Source organism: Ictidomys tridecemlineatus, chromosome 2, assembly GCF_052094955.1.
Source record: "Ictidomys tridecemlineatus isolate mIctTri1 chromosome 2, mIctTri1.hap1, whole genome shotgun sequence".
NCBI lineage: Eukaryota > Metazoa > Chordata > Mammalia > Rodentia > Sciuridae > Ictidomys > Ictidomys tridecemlineatus.
Window position 1 is genome coordinate 101,450,271 of NC_135478.1, and position 24,780 is coordinate 101,475,050.

Consider the following 24,780-nt stretch of genomic DNA (forward strand, 5'->3'; position numbering starts at 1 on the left):
CATTTGTTTATATGTGGTGCTGAGAATCAAACCCAGTGACTCACATGTGCTAGGCAGGCGCTTTACCACTGAGCCTCAGCCCCAGCCCAGGATTTGAATTTTGAAAAGCATACTTTCTCCAGTCTACATTGACATATTTTAATATTAACTTAGTAACCTTTTCCCAGGAAAAAACAAATATGCTACTATAATAGATAATATAAACGTTGAATGTAGCAGTATTTCTTTATCCCTGAGAAGCTGTTACTAAGTCCATGATATATCTGCTCCTATGACTCTTCTCTGCAGCTGAGAATTTTGGAAATGAGTTAATATTATTGGGCTTCAGCCAGGTGCCAGACACAGGTGATGGTACACCACTGTTCAAGAATCCTCTGATACAGTATTTTATTAGGCATATTTATGTAAAAAATCTGAGGTCAAAAGTGTGAGTTAACTTTTCCAAGATCAAACATCTAGTGGACCATGAAGACAGAGGCTGAGGGGCTCAGGAGTGACCCCTGCCTCACCTCTGTGACAGGCTGGTTTTGAAAATCAGGATGTGGTCCTTCTTTCCCAGTGTTGAAGGTTAACACCCGAGAAACACCGAGGCAAAAAGTAAAGAGCAGAAAGTAAAGTTTATTTAAGAAACGGAATAAAAAGAGAGAGAGAAAGAGAGACTCCTCAGGAGAGGAGGGGGCCCAGAGCTGGTGGCTGACGGAGGGAGGTGTCCTGCTGCTTTATGGTTTTCTGGTTTCCTTGCTTCTCCTGCCCACCTGACCAAAGGCAGGAAGAGAGCCATTCAGGGGTGATGGCTTGTGTTGGAAAGTACCCTCCCCCAAGGCTGTTAGCCACCCATGGATGGGGATGGAAGATGCATTTTCTTTTCTTTGATAATCAGCCACCTGTCCTTTGCCTGGTCTCAGTTTCATGCTCACCTGAGAGTCACACCTAACTGCTGTTTGGCCACAGGGATCTCCTGATCCCCCATCCTGAAAGCGCTTGGACATCAGCAGAATCAGCAACACCAGAGCCCCCGAAGTCCCTCTTCAGAACTGACCCCTGCATGAGCGCTGCCCATCCTGTGCTCTCTCTATAAACCAGGCTCTGCTCTCCAGTTACCCAGTGGACTAATGATTGGAAAAGCACAAGTGCTCCTCTAATCAAGCCCAAGAGAAGAAAAACAACCTGAAACAATGGATTTGTTCTTGAGCTCAGTGACTGTTCCCACATGTTCACCTGGGAAGCTGGGGAGAAGAATGAAGCTCATCATTAAGTGTATTGTTGACAGATAAAACTGCTAAAAGCAGCAGGAAGCTGAGTGATGCTGAGCTTCTCTGTGAGGACCTCGAGAGGATGGAGCCACCCTTCTGGGGACAGGGCCTTGAGCTGAGGGGAACTCTGCCTGGGTTTACCTGAGTGCCCCAGGGTAGGGATGGAGAGTTGATTTGTGCTGACTCAGCAGTTCTCACGCCTCCTGGAGAAGAGCCAAGAGGAACCTGGCAGAGGTCTGAGCCAGGCGGGAGACTTAGTCACAACTGTGGAAAATACAGTGAGGTTAAGAGAAAACCACACCTTGAGAATGTCTGTCTGACAGTGATGTGTCTTACTGTGTTCAAGTGATTTCAGAGAGAGAGATAGAGAGAGAGAGAGAGAGAAACACAGATGGAAAGAGATGGGAGGGACTTTGAGAGAAAGCGTACACAAATTATATATAGCTCTGGTAAATTAGGTGGCTACTCCATTTAGTAAGTGTTTGTCTCCAAAATCAAGTGGGGAACAAGGGACTCAGATGTCCTCTGTTCTCTGTTTGCTGGAGTCCACGAAGACTCTGCATCTGAGCAGCTCCTTAGACTGCATGTGATTCCAGCATCGCAAGATTCATAACTTCTTATAATGTTTCCTTAAATGCAAGCCAACAACTTCCAATGCCTTCCTTCAAAGAAATGGCCATCTGTGGTCACCCTCATGGGTCTCCTGTAGGATTTCCCAGAAACCAGCACACTGCCCTTCAGAGCTGCACCCTCCTATCTCAGTGTGGATCCTGGCAGCAAAGTGTGCCATCCATGAGGGGCATATCTCTGCAGGGTTTGGAACCAACAGGGACGTCAGGGCACCCAGGGGCAGAGCATGTGGAAAGTCAGCCATGCTTTGCCCCCCGAATGTTGGGAATTTCAAAAACAAGCACCTGGTATGAGGAGCTGCCCACAGGAGTTTGGCTGGGCAGAGGCAGGGAAGAGCTCTCCCAAGATGCAACAGAAAGGAAAATAAATGGTCCAAGCTCTCTGTCCTCAAACCAGAGCTTCACATGAGCTGCCTGCAATGACAGAGAGGGCCACACACAGGGTGGGCTATAACATGGAGAGAAAAATGTCCTCAAAACGTCATTAGTTCTTGGTCATCTGCTCCTCATTGTGTGGGTCTGAATTCCTTGTGGCAGTAGCTCCATGTGGAGACCCACAGAGCCCATCAGTGGCACATAGAGGGAGAGGATGGGGAAGCTGGGAGGAAGAGGAGACAGAGACAGAGCCGGATAGAGAGAGACTCAGATCAAACCTTGGTCTCTTACCAGGTTTGCAGAGGCCCAGGTCTACACCTCAACACCTGTCCATCTTCATCACAGTCCCCATCACCACGGCCACATCCTTGACTGGCAGGGCCTGGATCATGAGTCCTCCTCTGTAGGTCTGAGTCCCGGTCACTCAATTCATGGGGTGTTTCTTCCCCACAATGACAGGAGAGGAAGAAACGCAGCCTGTACAGGAAAAATGACGAAAGATCATCTGCATTCCACCAGCGCCCCGTGCATCTATGTGGCCATTTACATCATGGCTGTGAATAAAGGTTGTAGTCCAGAGGCATAGGGAGGCTATTGCCTATCCAGGATCCATCTGAGTACACTTCACACGCGTTAGGATTCATGATGGTTTCAGGGACTGTCATCCCCAAAACAGGGAACTTGGTACTATATCTGGGACATACAAATGTGCATACACAGCGTGAGTGAATGAGTGCAGAGACCATGCGATGCCCTTCATCTGCTCTGAGTTCCACAGCCTGAGTCAGCCCCAGGGAGACTAGTGTAAAACAACACACTTCTTCCTGTAAAGGAATGCAAACGTTTGAGCATCACCAATCACAACCAATCTCAGGAAGCAGACTTTTAGCACCCTTTCTCCACAGTGTTCCTAGGGAAAGATCCATAAGATGTGAGACGACTTGGTTGGGGTGACCAGGGATGGATTGGAAAGCCATCTCGGCTTTCCCTCCTGCCGTTTTTCTACCTCTCTGCAGTACCTTCTCTATGCCTTAAAAGATAAATTCCATAGAGGATGAAGGAGAAAGGGTGAGAAAGGATGTCAGTAAGAAAGGAAAAAAAATCTTCTCTCATACAGATTTAAAATGAGCATGTATCCGCCATTTCATCTAAATCACCAGCCAATGAATAAAGTGTCCAGACGCTACGATCAGTTACAGGAAGAATTTAAAGAAGAGCCTAATCAGGAATCAGCTGCACTAAGCTAAGCAATGACAATAGTTCCCCCCTCCCAAGACTGTTGTGTGGGATAGATAGGAACAGGCCAACGGATTCCTTAGCACAAGGCCTGGCAGATCATAAGTTCCTAACAATATTTATCGTTCATGATTTTTTTTAATTGGAAACTATGAACAAGACTCACCTTAGGTGAAGTTTACATTGACAGAAAATTTGGAGATATAACCCAACATGAAAATGATGGCTTAAGATACTAAGAGTCTCTTTTGGCAGTTGAGATAAGCTACAGCTGGTCATTTTGGAAGGCTGAGAAAAATCCATGTGGCGCCACCATGAAAGAGCTTCTGAGGTGGGGAGGAGAGCTGGGGACGCAGGGGCCATCAGGGGTGGAATGGGACCAGCAGGACTAGGGTAAAGGACTAATGAAGGTTAACACCAGAAACAAGGCTGAGCCAGCCAGTTGGAGGAGAGGACTCCTTGACCCAAGGTATCCTCAGCTCAGTGGTCACCTAAGGAACCTTGCAGGAGAAGAGGACACCATATGGAACTTTGTAGGAGAACACTGGCCAGCAGCACTTGCAATCACCTTGTTAGGCGTGGTGTCTGCGGGTGATCCGTGTGATTCGCTCCTACCCTTGATTCAGTGTCATTATTGTTCCAAAGCAGCAATGCCACCAAATGCTTTCCCCTAGTTGCAACAATCACACATCTTTGTTAGAGTATCATGGAAAACTCTGCAGCCAACCAGTGTGAAGGAGAGAACCGTTATGTCCACTGATCATTTTCACATGCTGTTTTATTTGATAGCAACCTATTTTCCATGAGTTGCTTAATACTCACTTAATATTATGTGAGTATTTCATGTCTTCATGAGAAGACATGAAATACTCACATGATAAGAAATCACATCATTTAGTGGAAATGTTGATCTGGTCACACTTTCTGTTTGAAGGTCCTTAATGGTGAGTTTTGTACGGAGATGTTCTTTCCAAAGTTCAGGTACATCGATTGCCTTCTCACCCCCAGATAATGTGAATTGTTTACTCAGAATCCAGTGGGAAATGTACCTCTGGTTTGACATGAAATCAGGTTTACATATATGCTCAGAAATGTGGCTAAATTGTATATGAAATCCATTCACCAGTGACCTGTGATTTACCATGTGGTGTTATACACTTAGATACATGCTAAGAAGGCACATCCTGTGTGACATACTCTTACTACAGTAAGATGAACATTTTAAAATATTTTATTGAATGACAAATCTGTGCCAGGTGCTTTGCCAACTGGGTAATGAGCAGCCTAGGAAAATACCAGCTCTGAATTGGTGTTGGCTTCAGAGGGACACAGTTCACCCAAACGCAGTACAGTCAGAGTTCCAGTGGGGACTTGAGAAGATCGAACATTGCTCAGAGACCAAAACCAGGACATTAGCAGTTGGAAAGTTTCTCCTTGGAAATATGTGCCCAGGCTGCAGCCCAAGGCCAGTTAGAAGGTCAAGCAAAAGCAGCAGAGGGAGGTCCCCAGGCAGATACATGTAGATGGATCAAGGGCTGCCACTGTCCTCTTTGTCATAACACCAAGGACATCCAGTCTTTTCAGGGTCAACCTTCCAAACTTCCAGCTCGGCTTCCCCTGATCCTTGGTCCAGAGTGGGCTGGACCAGGCTGATTTGTATGCAGGAGGCTGAGTTCCAGGAGGGAGAGCTAAAGCATCCAAGACTTTTGAGCTAATGGAGAGCAGTTGCCATGTCCATTCAGAGCTGCCCTGCAGGCCTGGGTCTCTCTGCTCCTCTTAAGCTGCTGAAAGCTGAGCTGGCCACCTGCAGGGCAGAGAAGACATAGGAGGACCTGCTCCCTCCCCACTTCCCAGCAATCCTCAACCAAGGGCTCTTGGAGAATCTAATTTTCCACCTATTTACGGGATGGCCCTGTGGCTGGCTTTGGTCTATAGAATAAAGTGGATATGACAATTGTTCTTTACTAGCCGACCTCTCAGGGACTCTCCACACTTTTTCTTTCCCTCCTGGAATTCAGCCTCCAGCATAAAAATAAGCCTGGTCTGGCCCACTCTGAACCAAGGATCTGGGGAAGGAGCACTGACTTCCCAGCTGAGGTCAGACCACATCAGCCAACCAGTGACGAATCCCTGCCAAGCCTGTGAGTGGGCATCAGGCAAGACTAGAAAAATGTCAAAGCCAATCCCAACCAAGACCTGCAGAACTGCCCAGTGGACCCACAGTCTGTAAACCATGACAAATTGACTCCTTAAGCTACTGAATTTTGGGCTGTTTGTTACACAGCTTTATTGTGGTGACTGATAACTCATGCAGTCACAATTTCACAATTTTAATCAGCCTTACTGAACATTTGGGTATTGCCTGAACAATTCATGACAGGGTCTCATTCTGTGGTTGATTTTCTACCCCATCTTCCTATAACATTCTCTGTCTTTCCTTCTTGCTATTTCTATTAAAACTTTCTTTCCCTCCTCAACTAATAGGAAAGCATATTTGTAATATGTATGCTTGAAAAGTGATGGAGATGCTAAAGTAACAGATGGCAGAAGAGAGCTTAAAATATATAATGCTGTGCAGGTGTATTTTTTATATTCAGAGAAGAAAGCACAAAATAATAGTAACACCAGTATTACAGGATGCATGCTTCACAGATATGCAAGAGATTGTGGTGCCGACCCAGGTGATGTATCATGCAGTTTCCAAGTGGCCAGTATGCTGATTCAAGAAGCTCATCTGGCTGGCCAAAGGGGGCCCATCCATGGTTGATACAAAACTGTGCTGCAATCCACACTGTTTAAATTAGTGGCAAAGTCTCTCAAGTTGCCTAAACTTTCAAGTGCCAGCTTTGTTCTCCTGTGGTATTTCTAAAGGAATCATGGGTTATTCCGAAGGCCACCACCAATCCTGCATGATGTTTATCATAATGTGTAGCAAATTATGAGGCTGGACCTTAGCAGTAGACAAAGTTATTATCCAACCAAAGAAAGCACTGGCCCAGACTGAGCAGGAGGGAGCCCTCCTTTACCGGTGACGCCAGTTCACGCAGGTCTCTCTCAGAGCCCCTGCTTGGCTTTGTGTTGATCTTTCAGTTTCAGCCCAAATCTACGCAGAGCAACCCCCTTGGTGTTTAGCGATGGAATGTCCAAATGTCAAACACACAGGACCCTCCAATCATCTGTTCCAGGCTTGGGTTTTCTTATGGCCAAATGTAGAATACCCTCAAGGTCCAGAAACAGCTAGAACCTACTTCAATGTAGTCACCGCAGAAAGGCCAAAGACACGGGTGAACTCTCCACCATCTTCTTCTGGGGACAAGGTGAGCAGCTCACAGAGACCTAAGGGTATCACCGAGTTCCTTCTGTCACTACAGGAGACAGGGCTTAGCTGGGGAAGAAGGTCAGCATGTGCCTTGGAAGGGTGTATCTTGTCCCTGGCCCGTTCCTCCCTCTCGCTCTGTCCCCTGCTTCCTCTGCCACCCCCTCTACTCTCAGGTGCAGGGCAGTGAAGCTGCCGGCCCTGGGCTAAGAGCTCTGAAACCACAGGCAAACATGAACGTCCCTCTTTTCAGTTGTTCTGGTCAGATAGCTGGTCACTGCAGTGGAAAGCTGACCGACACCCATGGTCACCCTTCCTGCCTGCACCTCCCTGTGGGTGGCCGTACTTCCTTCCTCACTCCATCAAGCCTCTGTGTCCACACAGATGCTGGAGGGAGTGTCCATATGCTCTCTGTCCATCTGGCACGACCAGACAGTGGCTGACGTCTCAGCCTGGGTCCCAGCAAGGAAACCAGGAAAGGGAAGCTGCTTGGCCAGCAGTGGACATGTAGGACATGTGGAGTCGGGACAGAGATGTTGACAGTAAGCCTTGAGGTTTGGGGTTTGGGGACTTTCTTTGCATGGGAGCAGAACACAAGTTATCCACAGAAAGAATGGGCAAACATCCAGAAGAATGGGTCAGTTTCAGAACTTGAAGCATGGTATTTTCAGAGCCCTTATATCTCTTAACTTGGTATTCCACTCTGGTGACTTTAAATCTGCACCCATCATACACATGTATGTGGACACCCACATACTTGCTATACAGGCACACATGTGTGTACGTACGTACACATGTGAATATGCACTTATGTGTATGCATAAGTTTTCAAGATGGTTTCACGGAGATGCCGCCAGAGAGACAGTGCCACACTGTAGGTGCAGGCACACCTGGCGGAGCGGGGTGGGTACAGATGCAGAAAGACACACCCACAGGCAGGTGGAGGGGCCTCGATTGCCCTGCATCCTCAGGTCCCATCCACATGCCTCACACCTACTGGCTGTTTATAAATTCATCAAAAGGGATTCAGCAGATGGAACCTAGACCCCAGGTCGCAGAGCCGCCTGTGCATGCCTGGGAGTGAGCTTGCCATGCAGAAGGTGTTCCCCCACATCCTTCCCCGCTGGTCTGGGGCCTCATGAACCAGGAAACTTATTTGTGTTTGTTGAATATTTACAAAAGCTGCTATTTTAATTAAAATATAAAAGCCCAGAGACGAATTAATTGAGCTGAGAGCACACACACACACACACACACACACACACACACACACCCTTCCCTGTGTTCTAGAAGATAACCAATGGGGAGTAGAGGTCTCCGTCTTCATAGCCACAGGAAACCCTCCAGTTACTAAAGACTTAAGGAAGGGGCACATCCCATCCTAGGATGTTCCCACCGTGTCCAGGACTGGGCCCCAATGGATATCCTCTGAGGTCCCTGTGAAGCCAACTTCTCTTTCTCCAAATGCTAAAGGGCCATCCTGTGGCAGACAGGGTGCCACCTCTGCTTTTACCCAGCCCCTGAATCAGCTCCTCATCGCTGGACAAAACCCCTGAGACAGGCAACCTAGAGTGGAAGAGTTGTTCTCATGGCTGCTGGGTTTTCATGCTTAGCTGGCTTTATTGCCTTGAGCCCCAGGTGGGGTAGAAGATGGCATCAGAAAGACACTGCAGAGAATAGAGGGCACCAGAGACTGGAGAGGGTCCAGGGGAGGAGAGACCAAGGCAGTCTGTTGATGGACACAAAGTAACATGGGGAACGAGTTCTGGAGCTCTGTCACACAGTAGGGCAGCTAACAACGCATTGTGTATTTCAGATAGCCAAAGGAGAGGATTTGAAATGTTCTCCCAATAGGGAAACACTCCATGTCTAGAGTGATGGGTGTACCCATCACCTTGATTTGACTTTTGCATGACATAAATACGTACAGAAATATCCCTCTGTGCCCCTTATAAATGCACAATTACTGTGTGTAAATGAAATTTTAAAAACTCAGCTCCCAGGGCACATTGCATAGCATGAAGGAAGGGACTGAGCTTGGGAAGGAGAAATATAGACAGGAATGAGTCCTCAGAGGGCCCGTTCAACACCCAACAGTGCTGCCAGGCACCATGGTACACACCTGTAATCCCAGTGGCTGCAGAGGCTGAGGCAGGTCAAGGCCAGTCTCAACAGCTTAGCGAGGCCCTAAGCAACTTAGAGAGACCCTGTTTCAAAATCAAAAATAAAAAGGGCTGGGGATGAGGCTCGGTGGTGGTTAAGTGCTCCAGGGGTTAATCCCCAGAAACCAAAACAAACCTAAACAAAACAACAACACAAAACACTAAGGTGACCGGCATGAAGAATGAAGAATTGTGTCCTGTTGATGGACAGCCCACCTATAGGGATGAAGAACAAGTGAGAACAAATCACAGTTTCAATCTGGCTCACTGATCAGATGACCCACTATTCCAGTTTATTTGTGTGGTTGTAGGGTCTATGTTTGCTCTTTCCCTGTTTTCTTGTTGCAGTTATTAAGAGTGACTCCTTTTGATTTCAGTGTGCCCTGATCTGGATCATAAATTATGTGCTCACTCAACTTAAGTGGGTATGGGTTTTCAAAAAGAGGAGAAAGGGAGCCGGCATCATTAGAAGCTGTCCATCATGCTGCCTGGGGCCATATTTCCTGTCACTTTCTAATGATTCTTTAAACTTCAGAGTTTCAGTTACCCGGCCCATTTCCAACACCTTGGCTAGAGCTTTGCCAACTGTCTTTCCTCATTCTAAAAAATGCCCAGGGGAGTTCAGGAGACAGGGCACCCCATTTTTCTCAAACGTCCTCCATCCCCTTTCCATGTTCATAATTTTTGCCCTTCTCCCTGGACGGTTCCATGTCAAAGACTCTGGACACAAAACTGGCTCTATTCTCCATGAAAGGGGGATTAAAAGGCATCAAATGATGTTTTAAAATTTCCCAGATGTCAAACTAATTGTTCCAGCAGGTTGCACTGAAAATTCAGAGGGAATCATTTTGTCATTTAGTGTTATTCAACAATGTAACCATGAACAAATAAATAATTACCCCGAATAAAACCAGTGATTTACGACTGATTCCTAGAGATACACTGATTTCAGCAACCCTAGTATTTAATGCTGGCATCCATAAGCACTTGTCTTGCTGAGTACTTTTGTAATTTAAGTGCAATAGCAGAGTTCAATTCCTGGCCCACGGTGTGGTACCCAACAGGTGCAATGTGAGGGCTGAGAGTGGTGACAGAAACCATGATTGCTCTTGCAAATGAGGCCAGGGGACTGGGCCTTGCTTCTTGTCCAGATTCTAGGGCTGGGAACACATGCCATCTTGTGACATGAATGGGATATTTGAGATTCATTTGCTTCCCTTGCAAAATTCAGACTGAATTATTAGAGAAGTGAGTGCCAATCCTTCCAGAGCCTGGGGGCCTGCAGATGTGCAGCAAGCCATGATTTGGGGTGGGGGCTCGAACCGCCCTCTCACTCTCATCAGTGAGTTTCCATGTTTAATCCTTGCACACTGGGGGCAAGGGACTCTACCTGAGTTTTGGTTAACAAAGAACCTTTGAGAGCCCTCGAATCCTGTGAGCTCTACAGGGCTGAGGCCGTAATGGGCCACATCTGAGCCCCTTGTGCCATCTTGGCTCTTGCCTAATGGCTGGTAATGGAGCCAATGGAGGCTTCTCCCAGACCTCCAACCTCTGCAGTGTCCTGGAGGGCATGGGTTGGGAAGGCTCTCGGAGACATTCAGGTTTCCCATTGCATCTCTCCCAGGAACCACACAATCAGAGAAGACTCTGTCAGAGAGCTTTGATGAAAGGTTCAGTGGTTTACAGGGTTGGGAATGCCTGTAGCAGCATCTAAGAGGGAAGTTCCTCTGCTATGATCCTGGTACAAACACACTGCCATCATCTCTGGCCTGGTAACAGCCACCTGATTGTCCCTTCTCTGCAGTCTGTTTTCCATGAACCAAGGAAACTCATTTTGCAGAAGCTAATCATTTCCTCCAAATCCAATTTTTATAACTGCTCTGATATCACTTGATCTTGATCCATTCACAGTCTATCCCTCAATTTTACTTGCTCACCTTAATTACAGCAATAACTCATCTGATCCCTGATCCAAATCAGTGCCTACCACAGGGCCTTTGTGTTCATTAACTCCATATGGAATGAACTGTCTCTGTGTTTTCTAGCTTAGGTCATTTCCTCAGAGATACTTTCTTTAACCAGCAAAATCTAAACTTGTCCCCCAACACATCACCATCTCTCATCGATCTGCTTAATTTCCTTCATAACACTTATCATTATCTGAAATTATTCTCTGAGGGGCTGGGATTGTGGCTTAATGGTAGAACACTTGCCTAGCATGTGTGAGGCTCTGGGTTTGATCCCCAGCACCACATTAAAAAAAAGCTAAATAAGCAAAATAATGGTATTATGAAATCAATCTCTAAATTGGCAATCTGCTTTTTATCTCCTCATCCAGGAGTATAAATTTCCTGAGATTAGAGACCCGTATGGCACATGGAGCCCACTGGTCTTAGATGAATGAAAGCTGTCAGGGCTTGGCACAAAATTGGTGCTTATCTGATTGTTGTAGGATTAATGAATGACTTTCAAGATTGATATTTCTATCTGGCTGCAGGGATTTGAAAAACCATAATTTCTGAACACAAGGAAGATTAATTTCTTTCAACTTTCATCAGGTACATGTTGAGTGGCCCCTGTAGGCTGGGCACAGCCCTATGATGTGACAAATACAATAAAATACCTGGACACAACTTGCTTTCTCATGTTAGAAATAGTACTGTTTCAACACTTAAAAACAAGTGCATGATCGTTCACCCAGATGACATTAGGGGTAGAGACCTGTGATGTCACCAGGGCTTAAAGATAGCCTCCTTCCCAAGAGGGATTTCCCGAAGAAATTTGGAATTCAAATATGAAGAATCAGTGGAAACGTGCTCCGGCAGTTAATTTTTTTTTTTTTTTTTTTAAAGAGAGAGTGAGAGAGGAGAGGGAAAGAGAGAGAGAATTTTTAATATTTATTTATTTATTTTTTTTAGTTCTCGGCGGACACAACATCTTTGTTGGTATGTGGTGCTGAGGATCGAACCCGGGCCGCACGCATGCAAGGCGAGTGCGCTACCGCTTGAGCCACATCCCCAGCCCAGTTAATTTATTTTTCAAAAGCTTTCCCTCCTGTCCAGCCACATCCCTCAACCCCCTGTGCTCGAATGGGCGAGAACACGTCCCTGTTGCTCTCAGTTATGGAGCTGCACTGCGCAGCCTGGGGTCTCTGTTCATGAGTGAACCCAGGCCTCCCTCCTCCCCTCCCCTGGTAGGGCCTGGCTCTGAGTGGCCTGGGACCAAGGTGCAGCCTCACCACTAAAGGACCAGCCCTAAAATGTGCTGAGGACTTCCTGCCTCTTCAGTTAGACAAAGCCGAGCTGTGCCTGGGTACAGCCACCCCAGCCCACACAGGCCACCCGCCTCCACCACCGCTTAACAAAAAAGCCAACAGCTCCCTTTCCCTGAAGAAAGACACAGACCCTCAGAGGCAGCGGCAGGGGACTGACGTGCAGCATGTGGAGGGGGGACGTGCAGCGTGTGGAGGGGGGGACGTGCAGCGTGTGGAGGGAGGCATGACCAGGTTTTTTCAATTGATTCCGCAACCGTGTGTCAATCACCTACCCACACCACCTGTGCTGTCCACCCCAGGGGCCAGCCGGTGAGCCAGGCCTGACAGAGACAGCTTCCCATCTGGCCTGAAGCTCAGGAGTCCTCGGGGAGCTCAGCCCAGGCCACTGAGAGGGGTCCAGCCTTCCATGCCCGCTGCTTCCTTGTCTGGCTTGTGAATCCCCCAAACGTGTTCTTGTGATTCATTAATCACAAAGACTCAGACTCGTTTAAATAAGGAAAACAGAACAACTTGTTAGTGACCAGCCAGGATTGGGACTTTAGCAGCACCAACAAGTGTGTCTGACCCCCAATGAGGCCATGTCTGCTGAAAGTCTGGAGGGTCGGTAGGTTTTGTTTTATCTTGTATCATGAATGGCTGGCTCCTCACTGCAGGAATGACCAGCTAATTAGAGCAGCATTTAGGCTGCAGAATGAGGCTTGTGAATGACGGGGCTTTGACAAAATGTGCTTTTCCCCTTTAAGGGAAGGAAGCACACAGAGAACCCAACAGCTCTGACCCTTCAGTGGTGTTTTGTCTAGGAAAGTCCCCACAGGGCTTCTTTGGAAAACATATAACAGGGCTGTGGAGCTACTTGTTATTTACACTAAATGGCTGCTTCCAGAATGTTCCCAGGAGATCTGCAGAGCTTGGAAGTACTCAGAATGATTTCCTTAAACCTCATTTACTCAGCAGATTGCTGGATGAGGTCCCCCTTCATGGAGTAGCATAAGCCACCTATGTCCCAGGTGTTAAGGACGCCACAGGATGAGTGATCCTGAATGGAAGGGTCACCTGTCACACAGGCTCCTGGGGGCCTCTGCAGAGTCACAGGTCCAGAAGGTCAATGTGGCCTTGGGGCCCCTCGAGACCCCCTCCACTTCTGCCTTCCAAGAGGGCGAGTGTGCACCTCAGGGTACTCACAACCTGGAACACGAGTCCTCCCTACCCAGCCTCTCCTCCTTGGACTCCCCACACCCTGAGCACCTGGGGTGGAGGGGTGTCCATGGAGACAGGGCACCTAGCCCAGTGCCAGGGACACCGTTTGCTCCCAGAGCTTCCTTGTCCTGATAGGTCACCTCCTATTTCCATCGATAAAGGGCTCAGGCTTTGCCTTTCAATGATTTAATTTTATTGAGTCTGAAGCTTCATATTCATAGAAAATTTACCTTTTTGTTGCAATGTTTGAGGATAATTAGAAGGCATAAAACCAAATGAATGAATCATCACAATATTTTAAATTAAATATCACCAGGTCTGGATACATGAGAGGATTTTCATTATTCAGGGGCACAAATGGGCAGAAATTTCAATTACATCTAACAACATTTTCTACTTTCAACGTTAAAAAGTGCCACGGAAATAAAAACAGAATTTACCATATTAATAACGATTTTGAGAATAATTCATCTGCTCATTGTAACCAGTAGAATTTTTGATAATAGTCAGCTAAAAGTATTAAAAGAAACTTAAACTTCTTGGTAACAAAACTTAACCATAGTGGAGAAATGTATCTATTTCAATCATGAGAGGAGGAAAATTTTACTTAAAAAACAAATATTGAAGAAAATACACAGCCACACAAAATCGGTACACAAATGTTTGTAGCAGCATTGCCCATAATTCCCAAAATATGTAAACCACTTAAATTTTCATCACCTGATATGTGGATAAGTAAAAGAAAGTATATTCCTACAGTGAATATTCTTAGCACTAAAAGAATTAAATACTGGCATCTACTATAATGTAGATGAAACTTGAAATCATTGTGCTAAGTGAAAAAGAACCACACCTGCAAGACCACCTTCTGCAAAATTCATTTCTATGAAATATCAAGAGTAGGCAAATCCAGAGAGACAGAAACATACTGAGGACTGTCGGGAGAGAGGCAGGAGAAATTTGGGATGAGAACATAGGGGCAATGATTTCTTCATGGACTAATGAAAAGGCTCTAAATTTAAACTCTGCTCCTGGTTGCACGGCTTTGAAAATTCACAAAGAAAACATGAATTTTTTCATTTGAATCAGGTGAAGTGTAGGGTACAGGAATTATTTCATGAATTATTTTCAATGAAGCCTAACACCACACATAGAGCTTTAGAAAACTCAATCACTTTATCTGGTTCTTTGTAAAGCCCCAATTCAGTCGTATCTCTCCGTGCGTATCCAACACTGTGAGGCCGTCCTGTGCAGTCTCTGTGCATTTTGGTTCTCAATATTTTGTTTGTTGCCCTATTAGCAAGAGTTCTCTTGGAGAAAATGCTACCAGGACTGGGCTTCGTTGGAGTCTTGCCTGCTCACTGTGTTTCTTCTGCTCTGTGCCCAGCTTTGCAGTGGGCCACTCTTTACGCACCGAGATATGGTAGATTCCATGGAGGACAGACCTGAGTGCTGTTCCCCAGCACACCTAGGTAGGTGCTTCCATGTTCCCCTGAAGAATAACCCTGCTGTTTTCAAACTCATCCAGGGTTGAGAATCACTTGGTTCTGTGCTTTACGAGGAAATTAAAGTGCTTTGTTTGTGATGGTAATAGCAGCCTGCACTTACACAGCTCTTGAACCGTAGGCAGTTGCACTACTAATTTCCTTCTCAAAGTAACACTATTAGCTTGATTCCATTATAATGCTTGGCTAAGTAGAGATAATGTGGCTTAAATTAATTTTGAAAATTTAAATATTAATTGTAATTGTCCTATTAACTGAGTAAAAATATTTTAAATTAAAAATTGCTTTTGTAAAATGTTGCTTGTTAACCTGGTTAAATCTGGAATCCAAGTGTTATCAATAAAATTTCTCTTGGGGGACAGTCGAAGGCATGGGTTTCAGCCCATAAATGTTGACTTTCATCGCTTAAAACAACCCCTGTATTCATCCAGTCCAATAAGGACCTGTGTCTGCTCTTGCCGCTTGGATGACCCCTCCTCCTGCGGTCCCTTCTTGACCCTGCTGCTGATCCTGGCTGTGTCTCTGCCCACAGTGGCCACTGTGTGGGTTGCGTTTCTCCACCTTTCTTCCAATTAGCCTGCTTTAATTTTGTCGTTTGCCTCATTTCTGGCACTCGCACATGACTCTTTAGTGCAATTTATATCGCTCTTGCCAAGAGCAAGATCTGGCCATCCTTCTTGTCCTCCTTTTCCCCTGGGTCCCACATCTGTAGGTTGGGGGTGGGCCTGTCTCATGACACCTTCCTCCAGCAGGGGGACCCTGGGAGTCTGGCCCCAGTCAGGCTCCAGCTCCAAGTGAGGTCCCAGCTTGGTTGTGAAAAGAGGTTAAAAGATGGTTGTCCTGGGGTGGGAGTGTGGCTTAGTGGTGGAGTACTCGCCTAGCCTGCAGGTGGCCCTGGGCTCCATTCCCAGCAAAACAGCAACAGCAGCCACAGATGGGGAGTCAACGTGGAGATAGGGCAAAGGGTATCTGGGAGAGGAGAGGGAGGTGATGAATGTCAAGGAATTGAAACAAAAACTGATAGAATATCTATTTTTTTACATGTTGTAGGTTTGGAGAGGAAACAATAGAGGCATCAAAAGGTAATCAAATGAAGAATGGAAACTCAAGATACTGGCGAACAGAGTCCCCATTATGAAATCATACTGCATACATAATTTTACCAGCTTACTGGTTATTTAATCAGTATAAGGATTGTGCTAGGAGTGGGAGAAAGAGAAGTCTGGGCTTGTGACTGTGTGTCTCAGAAAAGGAGAAGAAAGAAAAATTCTAATTTTTTTTTTAGAATAAACATTTAGTAGAACCTATCTGCCATGGAAAAAGAAAATGGACTTAGAAGCAAACGAGCAAACAGAGCCGTAAGAAGAGAAGCTCTGTGTCTCTGGGGACTCTGTCCTGCAGGTGGACTGGGGACTCCGCACTCATGGCTGACTTCAGAGTCAGGATCCCGTCTTGAGGGCAGGAGCTCTGACAATTTTTTAACTAAATCCAAATACCCCAGCAGAGACATGTGACCCAATAATTCTGTGTCGACTGGGAAGTGGGACAGTCAATACAGAGCTGGCTTCCTGCAACAAATTGAGGGCTCGGTGACACTGGACAAAACAGACTGCAAGCCCATCGCGATGAGGCTTCTGTTGCAGATGGGAGAGGCAGAAAACCAACCAAATGCTCATGGTGAGTTGAGTGTCTCTGAAGCAGGTGAGTACCGGGGAAAAGATGGAGCAAGGTGAGAGGGGTCCGAGTGGCCACTGGGCAGTAGATAAAGTCTAACCAATGTCAGGTGAGATAGAACCTCGATGTGTTAGAAAATTATCTCTAGGAATTAGATTTTGCTCATTCTGTTCTTTTCTTGTCCACCTTCCTCTCTAAAGGGTAAGCTGCAAGACATCAGCTGCTGGTCCAGGGGGCTCCCAAGGAGCAGGCCCTGTCTCATGTCCTGCTCTCCTGCAGGATGTCCTGCAGGCCCCAGGGAAACTCAGCTGTATCCAAAGGCACAGATGGATTCAGAAATCCTTGGTTTGCAGAGCAGACTTTTGCCAGGTCTTGCTTAACATCCTCAGGACTCACCTGAGCCAGGCTGGCTCCATGAAGTCTTTGTGTAAGTCTGTTTTCTACCTTTAAAAGGACCCCAAAGATGAGAGAAAGGAGGGAAAGAGGGGAAGAGAAGCAGGAAGTCTAGTAAGGATCATGGAGAAATGAATGAGGAGGGCACCTAAGGAAGCAGGGGAGAAGACAGGCAGCAGAAGGGGGGCAAAGCCTATATTCATACACCTGGCTTTGCTACCAACATCTTCAAGGATCTACCAAAGAATTACACTTTAGAGACAATCACCTTGGGAATTTCTCTTTTTCTGCTACTGCAGCCATTCCTTGGTATCCACAGGGGATTGGTTCCAGGACCTCATATAAAAATAAAATGACGGAGTGTGTGTGGTGTGCTTGTGGCCTGCACACATCTTGCTGTGTGCTTTAAATCACACGCAGGTCACTCATAGTGCCTACGACAACCCAAGGGCTAGGTAGACGGTTGTCACACTAAATTGTTCTGCATGGCCATTAATTCAGAAATGGGCAAGGGGCAGTGGAGGATTGAGAAAAGACAAACAGACACTGAGACAGAGAAAGCTGAGACCAGATGGGACATTATTAACCTCTCCTGGAGCATAATGACCCAGAGGTAGCTCAGCAAGTGTATTATATAGGTTTTATCATCAAAGGGTTTTCGGTGAGAAAGTTTATTGAAAGGAAGTAGGCTGAAGGATGAAGTCCAGTGGCCAATTATAATTATCAACTTGTGCTCATAATTCTCTCCCCCTGACCATGGTGTCTGAACTCAGGGTCAAGACTGACAATCCTGTGCCATGCACAGAACCTCCTTTAAGCAGCGTGTCACCATGGCAACAGGGCAGACTTGGCTGCACATGTGCACAGGAAGTTCCCAGCGCAGGGGTGCAGCTCCTGCTGTAGGACCATCAGAGAGATGATGATTCAAATCACCATTCCTAACAGGTAACCACAAAATGTATTCTGTCCATCTTAAGTAAAGATGCAGTTATTTTGTAATGTTTTCCATCCATGGTTGGTTGAATTGGCAGATTTGGAACTCATGAATTAGGAGGAGCAACTATGTATTTGAAATTTTCCACAATAAAAAAGTTGACATGGACAAGTAAATAAGTAACCTTTCAGGAATTTTCATTAGATGTGGCCACATCCTGTCTGAGGGTACGAACTAACCCACAGTGTTTATTAGCCAGGCACACACACACACACACACACACACACACACACACACACACATACACCCCTCAGGAAATGTGTTCTCAGATTTCCTTTCCCTGATCATGGTGCCTATTCTCCTATTACTTTTCATGATTCAACTAACAGTACTTACGGGTTTTGAAACTGTGAATCTCCTATAATCTCCTATGTGACATGTGCACATTAACAGCACCCTAGAGTTCCCATTTTCCTCTCTGTGCATCTTATGGGAGCACCCCTCAACTCGCCAGTTCCCCCTTGATATTTTCAACTCAGAAGAGTGCAGAGCGCCCTCTGCAGGAGTTTAACAGTTTTGTGGCAAACCCCTCCTCCAGAGCATTTATTCCAGAATAAGAAATAGCTCTAATCTAGAGGCACATCTGTTTCAATCCATTATTCAAAAGCATTCCCATGCTTCCTGCTGAAGAAACCAAGTGTTTCCTGCTGACAAAACATGGATCCTGGGCCCGAGACGGTTGATGGATCAGCATGTTTGGGTATCAATCATTGTCAGAGCATTTTTTAAATAAGATCTACATTATTGGTTAGGCTCATGCTATATTTTGTGTGCACTTTTCCTAGAATAAATGAACGCTTTGCTTATGATATTTGATAAAAGCAAACAGCACTTCATTAATGTCTGATCACAGGAGTTGCCATCTGTCCCATCAATCAGCATGGCAGGAGGGCCCCTGCAGGGACAGCTGCGGAGCCTTGTCTGGAGGGGACACTCCAGCAGTCTGGAAGTACAGCACCACGGGGTCACACCTGATCACCCTTCTCCAGGGGTGGGACCAATTTCCAGCAGCATCTTTGCTGGGCTATTTTTCATATCTGCCCCTGAGGTGGGTGAGTCATGTGTGACTCCAAGCTGCTGTGTGGTGCTATCAGGGATTGAGACTTGTTTGCACAGCACTGTGCTCAGCAGAGACTGGACAGCCTTATTCAGTCATCAGGACAGCATGATGGATTGCAGTGAGTCCCACTTTACACTCAGGAACCTGGAGATTCAGGGAAATGGAAGTATGTCTCGGGCTGGCAGAGCGAAACTTGGAGCTGGGACTGGACCCAAATGTACCTGCTGCAGCAGCATCTGCTCTGCCTCGCACACCACCAACCCCTGCCTCCATCAGACCTGTAGGTCCCAAGGGTCTGCAAAATCCACAGCATGGGCAGGTAAGAGAACAGGCTGTGGGGCCTGTGGCTGCCAGTGTCCAGCTTGGTCACATCAAAGATGTCACTTATCTTCTCCAATCACCAGTTTACTGTCTGAAAAATAAGAATAGAAATTAGAATTATATATTTTTTAAAAACCCCTGGTGTGTTTACTTAATAGTTCCCTTATGTAAGTATGTGTTATGTCAGACGTGTTCAACGAATTGAAGATGTCTTAATATGCATTTAAAATATACAAACATACGCTCAAAAAGTTGTGATAAAATCCCAAAGGTAAGGACTTCCCGATGATAAATCCCACAGCTGTTTCCAGTGGCCACAGCTCCTGCCCCCAGCTCAGCTCCATGGTTAGCCAAAGCCCTTAAACCTTAGCGTGCATCTAACAGGACATCCTCAGGAACTGCTCCAGTTTCTGAATTCAGCAGCCTTACAACTCTCTGCCCTGTGTGGTGGGCCCAGGGAGAGTAGGTGACACGGGCTCAAGGCTGGGTCAGTGTGACAAGTGTAGCTCACCTGGTGTGCCTAGTGTCCCAGATTCTCAGAGTGCCTGCGTTTCTAATGTCCACAATGAGCACCATGTTTTTTTTTTTTTTTAAATTGGAACATAAAAAATTATAACAGAATAGTGGGTTTCAGTGTGAAATGATAATTGCATTTTAAAGTCACTTAAAGAAAGGAGAACACTCTTCTAAAACCTGGTGTTTATTGGGGGAGTCATTCTATTCAGAAAAGGACCATATCAGTACACTGAGATGTCTGAGACCCCCTGGCCCTGTGAGGTGCGCCTGCAGGGGCAGGGGTGCGGGGGTGCCCAGGTGTGTGCAGCAGTGCATGCGCAGTGCCGGGCCCTCCCGCTCTGCGCCTGTTTTCTGAGCCTCTGGTTCAGGCGGTGGCTGACTCCCAGAGGGATGCCTTCTGCCCAGGGATCAGGATGGTGTTTGAAACTGGACGCCCAGCTCCGGCCATCCCTGCTGTGTTTGAGGACTGTCACAGGAGCAGGGGACATGTGCCCTGGACTCTGCCCACCTGTCCCTACTCACTTAGAGGAAGCTCTCGGATGGGGCTTGGGTCCTTGTGAGCCTGGAAGCTCTTCCTGGGCTTTCTCTGTGACATTGAGAGGTGACAAAGTCCAAAGGGACTCATGGAGACTTCCTAACTGTGGTATTAAAAATCAGTGAAGGACACTGATATTTACCCAGAAATGAAGACTCTAGTGTCAGCAGCACATTTATGTGCAGAATCACCGAATCCTGGCTGCTACATTTTTCTCGTTTCTCTGGATTTGGTCTATTTCATGCTTTACCACCTTGGCTGCTGATGAAATCAGGAGCTTTGAAGAGTACTCTGTCCAGGACCTACCCTCAGAAACGATGCCCAGGAGTTGTGAAAGAGGCCAGCCTTCCACATTTGATACAAGACAAAGTGCCCATGAAGTCTTCCCAGGTGATTCAGAGGTGCAGCCAGGGAGGAGAATCAAACTGCTGTGATATTCGCAGTGCAACATTTTCTCAATGGATTAGCATATTCGTCAGGGAAATTTCGAGCCCTATCCAGCTCGGGGAGTATTTCTCCTGTGATCAAGTGTGGTATCAGAGAAGTCCTTCTGAAGGAAACAGACAAACTGGATGTCACTGTGCAGGGCCATTAATTATAGCCATCAGCTTGCACCCTGTGTGAGCTATGGAAAGTGATTTTATTTGGGCAAGTTTTCATGTCCTCCTCAGTTGAGATTCAGGGGTTTGTACTATTGATGGTATGGTTGAATGGTTGTAAGATACTTCCATGGTACAAGATATAATTTATGCCTGTATTAAATGCAACTATGAGTCCCTAGTGTCATTACATAGTTTCAAGGGAGAAGAGAGGCCAGGCAGTAGGAAATCTGTTATTTCCAATATGCCCTATACCTGTTTTGGTGTTCTGACATCATATAGGGGGACTGATATAAAGAAACTAAGATGTTGTCATGATTTAGGAAAAAGTACTAACTCCGTGTGTGAAGTCTTCTGAAATACATGTATTTAATGAAATAATTATTGCTAATATCTGTTTTGGCAAGAGCTATCAAAATCAAATCTCTCAGCAAGTTTATAGTACACAATACAGCATCATTAGCTATAGTCTCCATGCTCTAATCAGCTCTCTAGATCCGTCAACTATGTAACTGAAACTTTGTAACCTTTGACACATGTTTCCCTGTTTTCCCCCTCTTCCCACCCCAGGAAACTGCCCTTCTACTCTCTGCTTCTGTGTATTCAACTTTCTAAGGTTCCTCACACCAGTGAGATGGTGCAACCTTGCTCTTTCTGTGTCTGGCTCAATTCACTTAGCATAATGTCCATGTCATTACCAGAGACAGGATTCCATTTTTCATGGCTGAGTAATATTCATTGCATATCTAGACACCATAGTTTCTTTATCCCAATGGACATTTAGGCTGATTCCACATCTTGGCTGTTCTGAATAATGTTGCAAGTCCCGTGAGAGACTGCAGAGAGCTCCTCAACACACTGACTTCATTTCTTTGGATAATTACCCAGAAGAGAGATGGCTGGGTCAAATAGGAGATTTGATTTTAGTTTTTGGAGTAACCACCATTCTGATTTCCATAATGAGGACAATGCCTTACTTCCCATGAAGAGTAGATTCCCCTTCCTCCAATTCTGTTCCAATATCTACTGTCTCCTGGCTTTTTAATGATAGTCCTGCTAACAGGGGTGGGATGACATCCTATTGGGTTTTGATTTGTCTTTCCTCGATAGTAATGATGTGGAGGATCTTTGCATCCATTTAGTAATGTTGGTGAGTTGACAAGTTTGCAGGGGTTGTAATTGATGCCTTTGGCTTCATGAGAGCTGGGAGCTCCGCCTCACTCTCTTGCCCACCAACAGCTTACTTAGTGTGAGAGACCACCTGAATTTAAATAGAAGTGACTGTCTACAGCCACTTCACAGTCCTATTAGCACTGCTGGTCACCCCCCACCACCACCACACTGCAAATCCCTCACCTGGATGCTTCACAGTTGCAGACGGTGCTTCCTGGTGCACACTAGTGTGCTCATTGACGTGGGAGATGAGATGCCAGAGATGGAGAGGCTGCCCCGAGCAGCATTCTGGATTTGTCTAGTTAAAGAAAAAACAGTTACAGTTTCCCATCTTCCCTTAGTTTATCCTTCCATGTTTCACTTGTTGCAAAAGAGCCTCCACAATGTGATTTAAAATCAACAGAGAAGCATTGCTGTGCACTCACAGAAACCATTGAGAGGCTGGTCTAAGAAAAGTGTTGAACATGGTGCTAAAACGGTTCTAAGAGATAGGACAGATGAAGAGAAGCCTTCAGTCAAAGGTGGTGATCACAGCCTCACAGTCAGCCCCTTCACTCCTGTGTGTCCAAAGCAGACTCCACAAGATGGACACAGAGAGGGGCTGTTCCTCAGCTGGGCTAAGCCTACTGATGGGCACTGCATATTCCTCATGCCCAGGTGGGTATCATCCTCTCCAGTGGGTCATCACTGCTTGGACAGGCTACTCCTGCAGAGGTGGGAAGCCAAGGAGAGTTTTGCACATGGATTGCCTTGGCTGGTGATGCTCGCAAAGCAGGAGCTGGGACTGGTTTGGGATTGGTGAACAGATGTTCAGAGCCACAGCAGAAGTGGCCCCAGCAAACTTCCAGCTGATTGGCTCCTCTGTGGTGATGCTCATTGGGCTGTTTCCCTGACCTTTCAGACCAAAGAGCTGCTCACTGGGGGACTCTTTTGGCTCCGCCCACGTGACTCAGCAAATCTGCCTCCAGAGCGGGGGACCTAAGGGTTCCAGTTGAGAGTGCTTGCTGGAAGTGCTGGAGGTAGCGATTGGGCTCTCCAGGAGTTCCTGGAGAGCTCGGGTGGTGTGGCATGCATTCTAAAAATAAAGTTCGTTCCTGCTTGACAAGTGGCTCATGAATTGTGCCAATTTTTCCCAATGAGCAGCTCCATGGTCTGAAAGGGCGGGAAACAGCCCAATGAGCATCACCGCAGAGGAGCCAATCAGCTGGAAGTTTGCTGGGGCCACAGATGAGCATCACCGCAGAGGAGCCAATCAGCGGGAAGTTTGCTGGGGCCTCTTCAGCTGCGGCTCCCAACAGACACAGGGAAGCCCAGGCCTTCAATGGATTCTCAAGGAGGAAACTGTAAATCATGTTGAGGAAGCTGTTTTAGTCTGTTTACAACTTTAACTCCTGAAGCATGTATTCTCGAGAGTAAGCTGACAAATTGAGATTGTTCTGAACATTATTTAATAAAGGAACAAGAAAATATGCCCAGGCGCCACATTGTTCACTTCCACACAGGACATGGGGCCCGTGCTGGTTCTCCAGGACTGTAATACTGGCTGTCTCTGATTGGGGAGCAGTGGCACAACCAGATTTTCTCCCTGTGAGGGTTTCTCTCTCCCTTTGTGTCAAACCTTGGTGGACCATGAATATAGACAGCCCCTGCCCACAGAGGTAGGGGAGAGGATTTGATGAAGCAAGTCCAGTTTTTCCTGGGATTTGATTCTTCAGCAGAGGATATGAGACTAAAACAGGGCCACAGGTGGTTTTTCCTCTCAGACACCTGGAGATGCATTCGTTCCTACAAACCAAAGCCTGTTGTCTTGTGCACTGGGCTCTCGAGTCCTCTCTGACACTGACCTTCCACCCTCTGTGCATTCTCCTGCCATTTCAATATTTTAAGTTGCTGTTTAAAGGAGTCACAGTTTGCTTCTATTAGATTCAACCAAAAGTGATTAGCTGAAGCGTATAACCATTATTATAAAAACACACCTGCCAGAGAAGGTTATTTGAAGCCTTAGAGGGATGGGGCAGGAATGGGTGTCCACAGAAACAAGGCCCACGTCCAGATACCCAGGCTGCTCTGGTAAGAGATGGGATGGGAGATACAGAATTGCTGCAGGAGATGGAGATCTGTGCCAATGAGTTGGAACAGGAACCAGAGGGACTGATGTCCCATGGGCCAACCCATAAGTCATTTAAAGATAGAAGAACCCTCAGCTGGGTATAGCACTGTCTCAAGGTTATGTACAGCACCACATCTGGACCATAGGCCATGGGGCCACCCAGGTAGCCATCATGCCCCTGGGCAGATATATAGAGAGATGTTCATGAGAGGGTTCTGAGCACACAGCTGACTCCCGTGGTAGCAGGCCTCACTGTGCATATAACTGGCTCTCCAGAATCCTAAGCCTGCAGGATTTCATGTTATTTGTTCATCTTGAGAAACACAGTTTGTAAAATCAAGAAACTGAACACAGCCTGGAAACTGTGCGGTACTTGGGATGAGATTGAGAACTGTAACTGGGAAATATCTGTGTTTGTCTCTTGCTATTCCTAATGATCCCTGGTCTGCACACCTATT

At 46.4% G+C, this 24,780-nt stretch overlaps 1 long non-coding RNA gene across 1 annotated transcript; it reads left to right on the plus strand.

Annotated features, from left to right (window-relative positions):
* Positions 1–16,429: 16,429 nt before the first annotated feature.
* Positions 16,430–23,663, plus strand: LOC144375278 (uncharacterized). The gene is made up of 4 exons (XR_013434899.1): positions 16,430–16,624; positions 16,822–17,048; positions 17,788–17,959; positions 23,356–23,663. It is a non-coding gene; the product is annotated as an uncharacterized LOC144375278 (long non-coding RNA).
* Positions 23,664–24,780: the final 1,117 nt, after the last annotated feature.